General features: G+C 37.1%; 1 pseudogene across 1 annotated transcript in view; it reads left to right on the forward strand.

Annotated features, from left to right (window-relative positions):
* Nucleotides 1-243: 243 nt before the first annotated feature.
* The window catches only part of LOC308562053 (developmentally-regulated GTP-binding protein 1 pseudogene), a 49,644-nt pseudogene continuing 32,179 nt past the window's right edge, over nt 244-17,708 (forward strand). The window contains exon 1 of the transcript in view: nt 244-382. The product of the transcript in view is annotated as a developmentally-regulated GTP-binding protein 1 pseudogene (transcript). The remainder of the gene's footprint in view (nt 383-17,708) is intronic.

The following is a 17,708-nucleotide window of genomic DNA, read 5'->3' on the forward strand; positions in this document are numbered from 1 at the left end:
AAAGACCCCGAGTGGATATCTGACCACAGGCAGTGCCAAAGCCTATATATACTATGATTTTTCCTGTGCGTACATACCTGTGATAAACTTTAATTCATAAGTGAGGCACCGTAAGGGGTTAACAACAACTAATAATAAAATAGAACAATTACAACAATATACTGTAATAAATGTTATGAGAATGTGGTCTCTACCAGAATATCTTATTGCACTGAATATACAGCATAAATAAGCTGGGCGAAGATGATTCGCGTCGCAAGTGAGACAGAGCAGAACAGTGCAATATTTCACCATGCTGTCAGAGTGGTGGCATGCAATTTAAAACTTGTGAATTACTTCTGGAATTCTCCACTTAATATTTTTGGACCACAACTGACCATAGGTAACTGAAACCACAGTGAGCAAAACTGTGGATAAGGGGGGACTACTGTATGTAGAAATTTTCATATAAGAAAATGGGATACATCAATCTCAGGGAAGTAAATTTGAAAGGGGACATAACTGAATTCTGTAAAAGAATGAAAACAAGATAGAGGTAATAATAGGTTATGGAACAATAGCACCCACTAAGTGCTGGGAAATTGTATTTACTATAATCTATTCTATTTTTTATTTTCTTTATTCATTTATTTTACTCTTTAGAGTTTACATATAAGTGAAATCATATGGTATTTGTCCTTCTCTGATTGATTTATTTCACTGAGCATAATACCATTTATGTCCACCCAACCTGTAGCAAATGGTAAGATTTCATTCTTTTTTATGGCTGAGTAATATTCCATTGTGTATATGTAGCACATCTTCTTTATGCACTCATCTATTGATGGGTACTTGGGTTGCTTCCATATCTTGGCTATTGTAAATAATGCTGCAGTGAACACAGGGTGCATATATTCTTTGGAATTAGTGTTGTGGGTTTCTTTGGATATATTCCCAGAAGTAAAATCACTGGGCCATAAGGCAGTTTCCTCAAAAAATTAAAAACTGACCTGCCATTTGACCCAGTGATCCCACTTCTTGGAATACATCCTAAGAATCCTGAAACACCAATCACAAAGAACTTATGTCCCCCTATGTTCATAGCAGTGTAATTTACAATAGCCAAGCTCTAGAAACAGCCCGAGTGCCCATCAGTAGATGAGTGGATAAAAAGCTGTGGGGCATTCACACCATGGAATACTATGCAGCTGTAAAAAAGAAGGAGCTCTTACCCTTTCAGACAGCATGGTGCAGCCTGGAGAGTATTATGCTAAGGGAAATATACCAGTCAGAAAAAGACAAGTACCACATGATCTCACTCTTATGTGGAATCTAATGAACAAAATTAACTGATGAACAAAATAGATCCAGAGACAAAGAAGCTTGGAACAAACTGAGGAATCTCAGAGGGAAGGCAGGGGTGGGTGGGTGGGAAGAGATTAACTAAAGAACTTACGTGCATATATGCATAACCCATGGACACAGACCTGGGTAAGGGTGGGGGGCAGGGAAGGGGTAGAAAGGGTCAATGGGGGGAAAAGGGGGATATCTGTAATACTTTCAACAATAAAGATAAATTTTAAAAAATATTCACACAAAAATTAAAAATGTATTCTATTTTGAGAATAAAACTGATCATTATTATTATTATTCTAACATTTTAAATGAAGAAACTCAGGCTCAAAGAATTTGGGGATTGTCCCATAATGAGTGAATGAAATAATGTCAGGTAATACAAAAGAAAGCAATACTTTACCCCCAGTGCATGAAGACAAGAGGTGTTAGAGGCTGAAAATAAAATTACATATAAGTGAATAAAAATTCAAGGAAAAGTCAGCATAAGTGCTAGCTTCATCGTGAATAGTGAGTACATGTTATGAGTTACGAAGTAGAAGGCTAGCCTTTGAGATTGCAGCATGGAAAATAATTGGGAAGCCTTATAACCACCCTCTGGGCTCTCTCAGGAGCAGCATGTTGAGTGTGCTACAGCCTGGTAAACGTCGAAGCTGTTCATGTGTAACAAATATTTATCAAGCACAGTACTCAGTGAACATCCCTAATAGGACATCACTATGCATAACCAATACCTGCATTAAAAATACTGTTTTCTTTTTTATCAATTGCCTTTCTTGGTCCTAGAGACCTAGAACTAGACCGTAAGGCTACCCACAGGATCCATGCCATGGGACTCTATTACAAATGAAGCTTTGGTAGAATGAAATGCTTTTAGTATTTTTAGTAATAAATCCCCTTGGATAGGATCAGAAACACATCCACACTATCCTAAATTCTGCACTCTCCACAGTAGTGCTGTGAGGCTCCCACCTTACATCATAAATGTAAACCCTCAAAATTTTTTATTTGGATGGAAAACCTAAGAATTGTCTTTAATATGACCGTATAATGCTACACAGAATTCCAAGTAGCTGTTGTATAACTGCACTCTCCTGTCTCGGGAGATCTATGTACCAAATAATAACTGCCAACCAAGTTGAATTCAAAGGCAATTTCTAATTCATTACTTGAGAGGGAGCTTTGAAATATGCTTATTTAAAACTTTGCTACATAGCAGCAAGTTCCGTGCCACCCTTCTGCAATGTCAGTATAATATCGCCAAGTACGAGAGTGAAGCACAAATGTTGACAGTTAATTATGGATATTAAATTCAATCTCCCATTTTAGATATATGCCAAATGTCACCATGTTCAAGAGTTCATAAATGATCAGTTCGCTTCCGCTAGTCAATGTAATATGAATTATAGGGTGAGATATATTATGTTAAACCACTCCTCTTTGGTTACACATCTATAAAGTATTCTTTTGCATCCTAGAAGTTCTGGATCCCAGAAACTTCCCAAATACTTTATCCATGACTATAATATAGTTACCCCTAGGGTGTGATTTCAACAGTCAAGGGTGAAATGGAGCATAACAGATCATCACTTCTTACTAATTAATGATTTAAATTGTTATGCCTGGAAAGCTTGAGCATTTTTCAAAATGAGAATTGCAGTAGCCTATTTTTAGAAGCAGGACAGTCTAAATTACAGCTACATATCTATATATGTGTGACTTTGCAAAATAAAAAATATGAAAGAATGTGCTGGTAGTAACAGGGATATTTAGGGTCATCTTTTCATTGTTACCCGGATGTTCATTTGCAGGAACTAAAAAATAAGGCCTTATATTTAGCATTCTTTGACAACTTCAGTTGTGCGCTGAAAGGTTAGAAGTTATATCAAAAGTTAAAGTTTTACAATCAATTGTGTCTTAAACTCTAACCTTAGAGCTCAGCAGCCATAAACATTTTTACAGCTTCTCTGGTGACTTTCTGTGCATTGCATTCACGCTGTGAAATCATATCATACCTGAGGCATTTGTACAACTTTCTGTGATAAAGGCCTTCAGACGATGGCCCCAGATCTAGAACAGATTTCCTTATGGAGAATTCTATAGTAGTTTGTGGTACAGTGAGGGCCAAAATAACCAAACAAACCAGGTCCACTTTCAAGTGAGAGTTAAACAAACATTTCACAGTCCCTAAATCAAATTCCATCTGCTTCCACCAGTCATGATTACTTTTGATAGCCAGTAGCCTATAAAACATTTTAAGATGTGTATGTATCACACACTGATGACTTATATTGCCAATTCATTATTCCTAACTCTCTTATTGCCATTTTATCATTCCTGACTAATTGCATGTTCTGACAGTTTCTATGAAATGTATGATACCCAATAATAATTATTGACTATTCACCCAGCAGTAGTAGGAAGCATAGCCAGGGGAAAATGAGCTCCCAATGACACATCAGCAGATGCTATTTAGACTTTAATAATTTCGTGTTAATTTGGGCTTTGGCAGTAATTAGGGAATTTATGCCTTAAATATTTTCACTTTCATTGACATCCTTAAATAATTTCAGTGGTTAATAAAAGAAGTTTCTTACTGATTAGTTTAACATAGTTAGCTTATCAGTATAGTCAATTTAAAAGCTTTTTTTAAAGGGAAATTTTCTACCAATAAAGAATGGCTTGAGATTTATTTCATCATAGGTAGAAGTTTTGTTTTATTAGCAGTTAGTTTCCTTCTTCAAAAAAATTCAATCTTATTTCCTAGATTAATTTTCCATTTTAGTGTGGTATATATAAAGGGAGAGTCTTTATGTGGACAAACATCAGAACCAAACTGTAACCCACAAATGCCGTAGAGCTACTTGTCGAACTTCAGTGATGCATTTCAAGAGCTGCAATTCAATCACAAATAACCCTGCAGCAGCTACACCTGAAACCCCAACAAAGTCTGGTTTTAACTATGGCTGTTCAGTGATATTGCAAACACAATTCACTAAGCTTTTATATACATTCTAGCTCTTTAACTCAGTCATGCAAAGAACCCAAAGGCATCTGACCTGCTAAGTTGCCTGAAAATATGGAACTGTCTTTCTGAATAGTTTTCTTTGAAGTAACTCAAGTATGGCTTTGGTCTTATTATAGATTTCACTTGGAGACAGTGAAGAAAATAACATGCTTCACAGGCTGTCCTTGCTAATCTAGTGACACCCAGTCTGGGGCTAAGCATAGAGAGGATACTTAGGAAATACTTGTTAAATGAACAGCTCTTGCACAGTAAAACAGCGTCAGTGATAGAGAGCTAGCTCAGTAACTTCAAACTCTACAATGTCTATATAAATTCATATTTTCTTACCTTAGACCATCACAAAATTAAGAGAAAAATGTATGTCATCAAATAATCAACTTGTTCATAATCAGCTGACTTATTTAGCAAATAACTAATAAGAATCCATGGTGTGTTAAGTAGTAGAGATACAAAAGAGGTAAAACTAGCCCCTGATATCAATGGCTGTCCAGGTTTATATAAAGATTACTAATATTTTAAATGTTACCTGGAAGGTAATTTCACATAATATGTTGTAATAGCACTTCAATTTCTGCTGTCAGATATTTAGACTGAATCTGAAGGGTGACCTATGTGACTCTTAGTGCACCAGAAAGACATAAATAACAGCAATAAGATTTAAATCGGAGATGGGGAGAGAAATGTAACCAAACCACTCTATTTTCTTACAGATACAGCTCTCCCTGGTTAGGCACATTTGTACATAATGTAGACAGAAAATGTCAGACTCTGACATAAACAGCAATGAAATAGGAATTAGAGCATGAAAGATGTCTGAGCCTCAATTTCCTCACCTGTAAAGTTTAAGTAGTGTTTCTATATTATTACTCAGATACACATGTGTATTGAAAACTGTTAAAGCAGGGTAAAGTGATTTTGTACCCCCGAATATCTAGAGCTACAGAGATACAACCACAAAGTAAAGAGAGAAAAGTCTCTGAAAACCAGATAATAAAATCTGTCTCATTGATTTATTGCCACATCCCATCATAAGTAAGACTGTATTAGTTATGCAAACTATATGCAACACATTTACACTATTTACGATAAAATCATTTCATCGTATGCCATTTCTCAAGAACCGTAAACTTGGCTTTAATGTTTCTGCTTATCTGAATGAGCCAGAAATCATCCACTAATCATGGCCCAGAGTCTTCTGCAACATTTAGATAATGAAGAAATATCATTATCTTAGCATATATTATGCACGACACCTATGGAGAACCTTCCTGAAGCTGTGTAAATGTGGAAGAATCATTTGAGCAGTATGGAGAGGGAAACAAGCAGTGTTATTTCTGAACCAACTGGAATTGTTCTCTTTAAAGCATTCTCAGCTCAGAATGATGTATTTGTAAGCAGAAAGGAGTTGTGGATGAGGCATCTGTAATAGTAAAAAAATAGCAAACACACATTCTCATGTGCAGACCTTCCTTCTTCTGTCCACCCCCAGGAGGGTCATCACAATCACCAGGAATTTTTGCAAAACTCTCAAATTGCCTAGTAATTCTGATACACACTTAATCCACACACTACCTTCCACTTATTCAGATACTTTCATTTAAGGGTATCCGAATAAAATCAGTAACAAAACCATTTACTAATCATGCATGAACTCAGCTTCCACAAATACTATTTTTGAACTTTGGGATTCAGAGAAGCCCTGGGCCAAATGTGGTTCACATATATATCTTGGATGTTTGTTATCTTTGAATAATGAACTTAGAATAGTGAGGTAAAAGTCCTCACTAGATCAGGCAAAACCGTACTACTACTCACTGGTTTGTTAAATGGATGTGCTCGATCACTTTTGTCTCTGTCTCTGTCTCTCTCTCCGCAGTGGAAAACACTAAGTCTCCTCTGTAATTGAAGAAATCTGAACTAACCACCACCAGAACTGACATAATTTCCCTAAAGGAATGAGAATATGGGGCCCCAAATTTCCCAAAACAAAATATTAGTATTGAAATCACTGTAGAAATATCAAAGTTACACTGTCCCTACCTCAATTTTTCATTTACATCTAAAAAAAAAAAAGTAAGGAATTGAAAAAAGGTTGGTACAGAGTACAATGTAAGGGAGATGAATGTTAGATTTTCAATGTCCATATATGTCTACAATGTTTATAACCTGCTACAGGTATTCTATTGTAAATGTATTCATTCAACAAATATATATTGATCACTAACTTTGTGCTTGACACTGTTGTAGACACTAGAGTTATCCTTTCCATTTTTGCCTTTTAAAAAAATCAAAACCCAGAACTGTACATAAATTTGTATTCTCAATAAGTAAGATAAGTATTATAAGTACAATACATTTTTCCATAATATATTTTGCAATGTCAGTCATAACCCAGATATTCTGTAAGAAGTTGATGTCTAATGCCCTAATTCTCTACATATGTTTCTTCACAGGTCAAGGATCATCTATTATAATGTTGGTAATACCTTTGTTACAACAATGACCATCTTAGGTCCTTGAAGCAATTAATAATTGAGTCATTTTCTTCCTTAAACAAAACTCAACTTATTAGTTTATAGATAATAATGTTGCTCTTACCACTTAATTTGTTCTGAATTTTGTAGAATAGATAAGAGTGGTGGGTAAAGATGGGTTCTAGTTAATATTCTAAAGAAATAAATGTTATTGACTTCACAAAAAGGGTCATTGTTCTCTGATAATTTGAAAAACATTGTTTCTTAACCGTGCAACATTTTTCTTCCTGTATTAACAACTTGGAGGTGGAAAGAAGTCTATGAGAGTTTATTTATTTTTACTTTTTAAAAAATATATCGGTATTGATTTCAGAGAGAGGAAGGGAGAGGGAGAGAGAGAGAGAGAAACATCAATGATGAGAGAGTCATTGATCGGCTGCCTCCTGCACGCCCCTGACTGGGATCGAGCCCACAACCCAGGCATGTGTCCCGGCCAGAAATCAAACCTCGATCACCTGGATCCTAGGTCGATGCTCAACCACTGAGCCACACCCAGCCAGGCTATTTTTTATTTTTTAATTACAGTTTACACTCACTATTATTCTACATTAGTTTCAGATGTACAGCATACTGATTAGACAATCATGTACTTTACAGAGTGGCCCCCTCAATATTCCAAGTACTCACCTGGCCCCATACCTAGTTATTACAATATTATTGACTATATTCCCTATGCTATACTTTACATCTCTGTGACTCCTGTAATTACCAATCTGTGTTTCTTAATCCCTTCACCTTTTTCACCCAGTCCCTACTCTTCCCACCTCCGTCAACCCTCAAATCTGTTCTCGGTATCTATGAGTCTATTTTTAACGAAGAGGATATAATTAGGTTAAAGGAAAGTTTCTTAACCCAGATTTCCCAGTTAGACCTTTATCAATTTACACTGGTTTCTACATTTTGAAACTCTTCTCACTATTTCTTCCCTTAAATGCATTGGATTCATTTCAAATGAATTTGGAAACCAGATAATGGTAAGAGAAGCAATCTCCTTCAGAAAGGTTCAGCAACAATTAACATAGAGTTAATTGACATTTTTAAAGATTTTTGCATCACAAAGAAATGTTAGTAAATATTAAGAGACTGTGAATTCTCCCCTGGCGTGAGAATGGAAAGGATGGGTTAAATCAAGGTGGGCGGTATGGGGGTAAATGTGTGAAGCACGGGGTATGTTTCCCAGGTGTCAATTAGCCCCACCAAGATAGGATTCATAGTCTGGAAATGGGGGGGAAATAAGGTGTCAGTTCAAAGCTGCAACCACCTACTATATTCCAATTTCCCTCTCTCTCACCCTCCCCACTACGAAACTAAATCAGAATCTTCAGGAAGAGACTAGAGCACATACTTTGAGAAAACTCTATAGACTTACTTTTACCACTGTTTTAATCTCATTTTTCACTTTCATCTACATAAAAAATTGGCATCTCCTAGGCAGAATTATATTTTTAAATACGCAGATGCTGCTAATAAAGTATCTCATGTCTTTTCAACAGAAACATAAGGCCACCGATATATATTAGTTTGTTGGTACACATGTAAATGTGGCTAAGAAAAATTTACAGAAGAACAAACATTCTCACAAAGAAAATACAACACAGTAAAACACAATTAATAAATACAATTAAATGAATCAAATTATAACTCATCAATAGATGAGAGAGGCATGCCAATGGCTCTGTCTGCATGGTTACTATACAGCCAATTTTCTGGGCTATTAGACAAACTCTGCACAAAGCTTTTTGATGATTAACTGCGTATATTAGAATCCAATTAATTTAGCCAACATTTATTGAATACCTATCATATTCAATGTTCTATGACAAACAATGAGTTATAATGATGAAAAGGCATTTCTTTATTGCACAGGCTTAGGTGTTTTATATGTCACCTTACATTTCTTGAAAATCAACAAAAGCCTGATACAACATGATTTTTCTATGTTCTGCAATGCCCTTGCCTTGCATGAGCACATAAAAATGCAGTTCAGTTTACACTCTATAATATTTTAGCAGTATATAGACAGTAAAAATATATTTCATTTATAAATGTCTCATTCATTCAAAAAATATTTATCAAGGGCCTATTCTGTTCCACTAACTGAAGACAGAGCAATGAAATATCAGCATAGTTCTTGTTTTTCAGAACCACAATTTTATCTTTATTCTTTTCCCGATAACAAAGCTCCTGGAGCCTTCCATCTGGGCAGATTATTCGCTTTGTCTGCTGCTGGAGTTTGCCTTCCTCCCGAGGCTGTCTAAACTTCTCTCATCTCCATCAGACTTATTCGGCTTGATTTCTATTTCCTTCCCTATCCAATCTGAATACTAATATATGCTAATGAATCAATAAAATATCTCCCTTTCTGTGTGATAGTTGTGCATTTGTGCAATGTCCTTCTAGAGACCATGTATTTATTTTTTTAAATATATTTTTATGATTTCAGAGAGAGGAAGGGAAAGGGAGAGAGAGAGAGAAACATCAATGATGAGAGTCATTGACCGGCTGCCTCCTGCACGCCCCCTACTGGGGATCGAGCCCAAAACCCAGGCATGTGCCCTGATGGGAATAGAACCGAGATCTCCTGGAGCCCAGGTTGATGCTCAACCACCGAGCCATGCCAGCTGGGCTAAAAGCCATGTATTTAAACCAAAGTGACTCTGATGGTAGGGATTTCAAACTCTGAGATAGGCAATTTGAGAAAATAATTAGACTGAATTCATGAGTAGTTACTTACATATCTTTGCAGAGATTATGCCTGTAGCCACCTGGTATAAAAAGCTGTGGAAAGTATTTTGGTATTTAATTGCACTGTCCATCTCACAGTGAGGTCCCAGTAGGACGCTCACACCTTTTGTTTTAGAGACTTAGACACAGACCTTTGATTGATGAATACAATCACTACATTACAGGAGTTTTTCATCCTATTGTGTCCTACTAATCATGCACTAAAATAAGCAGAGAACATTCATTCTCAAGACTCTGTTTTAACAGTGTCTAGTTCAAACACACCATCAATATAGTCTGCAATCTAGCCTGCAATCAGGCTAAACCATCACTGGGAATACTTTCTACTTCTTGTGACAAATTTCACTTTTCAAAATGCAGTTTATTTCAAGGATACTCTTTAAAGAAAAATTAACATTTATGTGCTAGAAACTGTGCTACTTCTCTATATCTGCCATCTCTCGCAGTTCTCTTTACGGTTCTATGAAGTAGACGCATGTGCATCTCCATTTTACAGATGAGGAAGCTGAGATTAAAAAAGGCTAAATCTTTGGCTACTGTCACATAACTAGTAAGTGTAACAGCTCTGACTGAAGCAAGCAGAACAAATTTCAATGGTGCCAGAAAAGGACCCTGACCAAAATATATCAGCCACCACTTATCACCATGATTGAAAGTCTACCTTTAGTAAATAATTCTTTGGAGTGCTAAAATTATTTTATTTGTTTTTTTTTCCATTTTAGAAGCTTATTAAATATATATGTATCACTAAGAGAAGTGACACCTAAAGATTTTCACCTAAATATTATTGGACACCTCTACCAGGAGATATTACTTTATGAATGCTACAACTTATATATAATTTCACTAAAACTAAGATGCCACTAATTGTAAAATGCACCATTTTTTGGTATACCACTAAGAAAAATGCCAATTAACCCTGATAATGGTAATGATTTTTTATCACATCAACTTAAAGTCACATTTCAATTTCAGGGATGTTAATATGGAAAAAAATGAGTTTCTTATCATTGACAAAACAGTGTAGACCCTTTGAACATGAACTAAAATAAGATGGAATTTAGAGTATCACTAAAGACTAATTTACCTGTTTCGCCATTTTAATAAAGATTACTGAAATTGCTGGATTACTTAAACTGGTTTGGGAGATTAAAATTTAAGAAGTTGTATTACTGCAGAACTAGACTATGCATAATTATTATATTCAGGGGAATGTAGTTGCTGTAGTTGAGCTCAAAATTGGTTACTTAGTGGAGAAATTTATTTCTTGATTTTAAATATTATCCATTTATCTTTAACAACTAAGCAAACATCAGAGTAGATACTAATGAAAATATCATAAGCCTTAGAGTTGGAGTTGAATTTAAATCATCTTGATTTCTTCAGTTGTAAAATAAAAAACTTAAAAGGGATAACACATAAATGTATAGTATTTAATGTGTAGTATTTAATGGGTGCTCAATATTCATTAGTTTCCCACATATACATGCCTTGTAAAGAGGACATTTTATTCCCTTCTTTAAGGAGTTCCTACAGTGTGACACTTTGTAGCACTCACAGTAAAAAAGAGAGGACACCATCATGGTGGCTGAGGCTGGAGAGAAAATAAACACACAAATTCTGTGGGATGCCTAAGCTATATTTTACATTTCTAAAAGGTGTAAAAGCTGCCCATTCACATATACAATCTACTTCAAAAGGCTCCCACTTAATGCTTTTTTTATTTTATTTGTTCCTTTCCCTCCCATTTTTCTCCCCCTGCCACTTTTCTTACTGTCATTTTTCTTCCTGACTCTGCCCCAAACCTATTACTGAATAGCTGGGGCTTTGCTGGCCAATGCTAGGAGCCTTTCCAATTATTTTGTCCCTTCACCTCAAGCATATTGGATGAAAATCAAATATGCAGACAATAAACTCCAACGGCCTTTTAGTTCTAATCCTCACAGTGGGAAAAACTATTGTATTTCTCTCAAATTGCCACTCACCTAGTTTTTCTATCCATATTTAACACGGCTGCCTTTGATCAAATCAACGAGTTGCAAAATTCTACAGACATTTCAGTGCCTGTTTAAAATTAGTTTAAATGAGCAAAAATTCTTATTTGTTACTTACTGGTCCTTGAATTAATTTTTCAAAGAGTTACCACTTCAGGTCTTCTACTGTAATCAGGATGGTAGATACAAGTCAGTTACCATATTGTGAAAATCTTCAAGCAGCAATTTGGTAAGATCCTCCCACTCCCCATTCCCATCATATTGAAAATGCATCTGCAAATATTTAATCTCAATTTCACATTCAATTATTGTCTGACTTCTTATTTTGGTTTTTGACTACTTCTTGTAGTTTGGTAAATAAATATCCACATTTTCTATTTCCATATTTTAACTATTTTATGCACATCGCTACTTTGTATTAAGAATGTAGAAAAGATCAGTATTAGTTAGTGAAAACATAGCTATGGAAAATATTTAAAGAATCAAAATATTCATTTTTTATTTTACTTCTAGTATTTCAAAAGAGGCAAAACTTTGTCTAATAATTAGTTTTAGGAGACAAGGTTTAATAAGTGGGAAAATTTTTTAAATACTTCAAATTTCTTTTTCTGATGTGCGTGATTATTACCATAGTCCCTATAATTATTTTTGTCTGTTTAATTTCTCAGCACAATATACCTACTTTTAGAAAGAATAGCAAAGGTATTCTTTATATTATTTCTTTACAGGACTTTCCAATATTCTCTCATAATGAGGTTTTATCATATAATCACCTAGCCCCATGGTTCCTGCTCTACTTTCTTCATATTTGTATTATTGGCAGGGAGCTGCTAATATTTCCTAAAATACATAATAAACTGTTGTCAGCTAGTAGTCAAATTAGTTATATACCTGAAGCTATTATACTTGAAGCAACTTTGCCATTAATACTAAATTACACTGTCAGGTTTTATTAAACATATTTATTCAACATAAACCCTTCTGAAGCAATTCACTGTTATACAACAGAACTTTTAATTTTAAGGAAGTCCCACACTGAGAAGCCAATAATATTTTGTAAGAAAAGCATTTTTTCTTTCAAACAAGAAATAGAACATTTCCCATGGCCAAGTATACAATGCACAACTCTTAGGTAAAGAAATGCTTCCTTTACCTAAATTCTAATCTTAGCCGAGATCCCCCACACTAACTGGCAGAATGGGCGGTTGGTGGGGACTTCATCTCTACAACCCAGTTCCTGAGCATTGTACCTAAAACACTGTAATTGGGAGAGTTGATATCATAGAAGTATTTTCAAAACAAAACAAAACACTTTAGAAGCCCTGACTCTTGTCCAGTTACCTATTTTACAAACAAGGAAACAGAAGACCAATGCCTGCCTTGTCCACAGTGACTTCTGTCCTGTAGCCTTTTCCTCACTCAAGGAAAAAAATTTATTGAAATCAGATCTTTTTCTGCACAATATTTCTTTTCTCAGAGAAAAAAACCATTTCTAATCTTTCACATATGGGAACTTGCATACCTTGAAAAAGTTTGAGGATTTTTGACTCAGTTTAAGATGAAAATTAATATATTTTACTAATTAAGAAATTGACCATTTTCAGCCAATAATAAAGAAATTCTTTATATATGCTATGCATTTCATTAGATACTGAGGAGCCGGCGATGAATAAATATGGTTCTCTAATCTGAATGATCTTAGAGTCTAGTGGGGGAGGCCAAATGACAATAACAAATTCACTTACTGATATCATAATAAAGTTGCATGCAATGTGCCAGGAAGCACACAGAAGGTAGGGAAACTATTTTCCAGACAAACTTAGAGTAACTTTTTATATCTGACCACTTTTCCCTCTGACCCTGTCTGCCATTTAAATAAAGACCATTTAAATCCTGGCATTTTTAAAATTGATGTTCTTAGTACTGTGCTATCTGGCATTTCATCAGACTACTTCTTAAATCTATAATATAGAGCACATTGATTCCCAGTATTCCCTTATCTAATAAATCCATCATCACTTAAGGAAGAAGAAAAGAATAATCTTCTATAACCTTGCTTTAATAAATGTGTCTTATTGATCACTTTTTAGACATTTTGTTCTCAAGTGTTCACATATCAATAGTATTTCTTGGGTCATAAATTTAAATCCATCTATAAGTCATGTGACTCAACTTTGTGAAAACTTTCTAGACTTTTGTGCTACTGTTTGCATCCCAGAGTGGAAAAGCTTCAGTCTAAGCTACGCAAAGCAGCGATTTTCAACCAGTGTGCTGCATGAATTTTTAAAACATGCAATTCCTGACTATTTAGTCAGGGCACTGATCCCTTTTCCCTTAGATTGTCATATTCAAAAAATGAAAACAGCCGACACAATAGCCACCCATGTGAATGAGTCAGAATTATAACTATTTTTTTGTCAGATCAGCAAAAAGATATACTGTTTGGTGTGCTGCAGAATTTTAGTAATGAGTTTATGTGCACCCTGAGATGAAAAATGTTGAAAATCGCTGATGTAGGGCATTGAACCTAAAAGGAAGTTGAATAGGCTTTCCTAATGCTGTTACAAGGGTGATTGGGCAACTCTTAGGTAAGCTCTTAACTTAGTAGATACCCCCCAACACACTCACTGGCTATTTGATTTTTAAAAGTATAATAATAAAAATCATTAAGATAAAAATATATATGAAATTGGGAGAGAAACAAGAAGGCGGCGTAGGTAACAGCTGCACCAGCAGCCTCCCACAACCACATCAAAATTACAGCTAAGATACAAAACCACCATCACTCAGGGCCTCCTGAGATCTGGCTGCACAGAAGCCCCGCAACCAGGGAGCTGAAGCAGCACCGAGATCGGGAGGAGGGGCGGAGACGCGGGCGGATGGGGCTGAATCCCGGAGAAACAGCTGCGGGCCCACACCCGGTGCCGCGGTTGAAACCCGGGAGGGAATCTCAGGGTGGGGGTATCCCGGAGGAGGGAGGGGTCCCAGCCCCACAGCAGCCCCCAGCCCAGGGCTCCAGGCCAGGAAGAGACGTCCCCACAACTCCGCGCTGTGAAACCAGCGGGGACTGTCCCTGAGGGTCACGGAGGCTGCGGGAGCCCCGGCAGCTCCTCTAAAGGGCCCGGCACGGACTCACTCGGACGCTCCCTCTAAGCCCAGCGCCGGGAGCAGCCGGAAAGGACCCGGGACACTCGGGGGGGAACTAACCTGCCTGAGATCCGGGCGAGAGGCGGAGGGCGGCTTCCTCCCAGGCAGAAGGGCTGGCGGAGGCCATGGCTCCTGTGGTGAGTCCTCCCCGCACACAGCCGGCGGGCAGGCGCCATGTTTGAGTCGCCAGCACCTGACTCTCACCTTTGGCCCCGCCCCGTGATTCCCGGAGGCCCCGCCCCTCCCCACCTGCAGCTCATCCAGGCCCTTTCCAGGGGCTTTTCTCTGCAAGTGGCCTCTCGAGCCTCATGTTTACTGCGGGCCCCATACGGCTTGATAAGCGGCCCCAGGCCTGGCACTAGCGGCAGCTGCATTGGCTCATAGCTTGGCCTCTCCTGCACACCTCCAAGCCCAACACAAGTAGCAGCCAACTACGGTTTGCTGTGTAGCTCATGCTGGGTGGCCCTGGGCAAGGCACTGGCACAGGCTGACTTTGCACCTTCCAGGAGGCCCCAGAGACAGTGCACCTGGTGGTCAGACTCGACCACGCTGGATTACAACCCTACCACATCCACGAGTGACACACTCAAGGGGCGCACTTGGTGAACACCAAAGCTCCCCTGAAGTAAGTCCTGCTCCATAGGGGTGTCTCCAGCACAGCAGCTCTTTGGCCGTATTTGCAGCGGGTCCTCACAGCCGATTGGCCTGGGGATCAGTTCCTCCCAGTGACGCCAACAGCAACCACAGCTCAACTACAACAGGACAGTGCACACAGCCCACACAGGGGAGCACCCAGAAGGCCCAGCTCAGGTGACCGAGGAGGCTGAACCACTGAACCCTACAGGACACCGACTACACAAAGCCACTCTACAAGTTCCAGAAGACATAGCAGCTCTACCTACTACATAGAAACAAACACCTGGAAGCAGCCAAAATGTGGAGGCAAAGAAACATGTCACAAAGGAAAGAACAGAAGAAATCTCTAGAAGAGGAACTAAATGAAATAGATCCAAGCAAGCTAACAGAAACAGAGTTCAGAATTTTGTTTATAAGGATGTTTAAGCAGACTATTAGGGAAATAACTGAGAAAATCGATAACATAATAAAGTGCCAATTTGAAATGAAAGCTACAGGAACTGAAATGAAGAATAATTTACAGGGAATCAACAGTAGAGTAGAGGACGCTGAGAATCAAATCAGCAATTTGGAACATGAGGAAACAAAAAACACCCAACCAGAAGAGAAAAAAGAAAAAAGAGTCCCGAAATATGAAGGAGCCTCTGGGACAACTTCAAGAGGCCCAACATTTGTATTATTGGGGTGCCAGAAAGGGAAGAAAGAGACCAAGAAATTGAAAATCTATTTGAAAAAATAATTACAGAAAACTTCCCCTACCTGGGGAAAGAAATCAACTTACAAGTCCAGGAAGCACAGAGGGTCCCAAACAAGAGGAACCCAAAGAGGCATGGCCACAGCAAGACACATAATTAAAATGCCAAAGGTTAAAGACAAAGAGAGAATCTTAAAAGCAGCAGGAGAAAAGCAATTAGTTACCTACAAGGGAGCACCCATACGGCTGTCAGCTGATTTCTCAACAGGAACTTTGCAGGCCAGAAGGGAGTGGCAAGAAATATTCAAAGTGATGAAAAACATGGAACTACAACCAACATTGCTCTACCCAGCAAAGCTATCATTTAGAACGGAAGGTCAAATAAAGAGCTTCACAGATAAGAAAAGCTAAAGGAGGTCATCACCACCAGACCAGCACTACAGGAAAAGCTGAAGAGTCTTCTTTAAGAAGAAGCTAATGAACAAAAGAATCTGATGAACTAAATAGATCCAGAGACACTGACGCATGCAACAGACAAATCTCAGAGGGAAGAGGGAAGGGGGTGGAGGGTGGGAAGAGATTAACCAAAGGAGTTTTATGCATATATGCATAACCCATGGACACAATTAATAATGGGGTGAAGGCCTGGGGAGGGGGTCAGAGCAAAGTGGAGGGGGTCAATTTGGGGGGGGAAATGGGACACCTGTAATACTCTCAACAATAAAGATAAATTTAAAATGTTTAAATATATATATATTAAATCTATCAACAAACTAATGAATACATTGCATTTTCTATGTATTTCATATACATGTAAATAATTTAGTTCTCAAAAAAATTCTATGAAATACTGGTTAATATCCTCACATTAAACATGTAGAAACTGAAGTTCTGAAATTTTAAGAGATTTGCATAATAACCACACATTAAGTAGGTAGCCTAGGCAGAACTTCAATATCTTCTTTGTTGAAATCTCACAGTGACACATTTTCTAATCTAAAACATATTTTTATTTGTTCTAAACATCTCCATTTATACTAAAATATATAGCAACACACAACTATGATTATAAGCTTCAATATATTTAAATACTTATAAAATAAGTTAAAATGACAAAATATTATTATAATTAATCAAAAAAATCACATAAAAAAGTAGACAGACTCTGGGGTTAGAATCAAAACAAAGCTCTGTCACTTACTGTGTGACCTTGAGCAAATGACTTAAATTCTCTAAGCTTCTGTAAAATATCAACAGTATTACATTGCACATAGTACTGCTGTGGCAAATGAGCTCTAGGGAACAGATACAGAGCAACAGTGGCACAGAGCAGGTACTTAATAAGCAGTAGCTAATATTTATTTTAAGAAAAGTTATCTTAGGAATTGACATTATTTTAAATTTGTTAAAATTATTTGTCATAGACTAAGACAACTTCAAAGTTCAATTTGAAGACATTATGAATTTCTTTGGTCCATAAATTTCAAATAGCTAATTTACCAGTCTTTTCTCTTTAAGTAATAATTTCTTTTTTTTTGTTTATTTGTTAATCCTCACCTGAGGATGTTTTTTCCATTCATTTTTAGAGAGATTGGAAG

Source organism: Miniopterus schreibersii (assembly GCF_964146895.1).
Source record: "Miniopterus schreibersii genome assembly, chromosome: 9".
Lineage (NCBI taxonomy): Eukaryota > Metazoa > Chordata > Mammalia > Chiroptera > Miniopteridae > Miniopterus > Miniopterus schreibersii.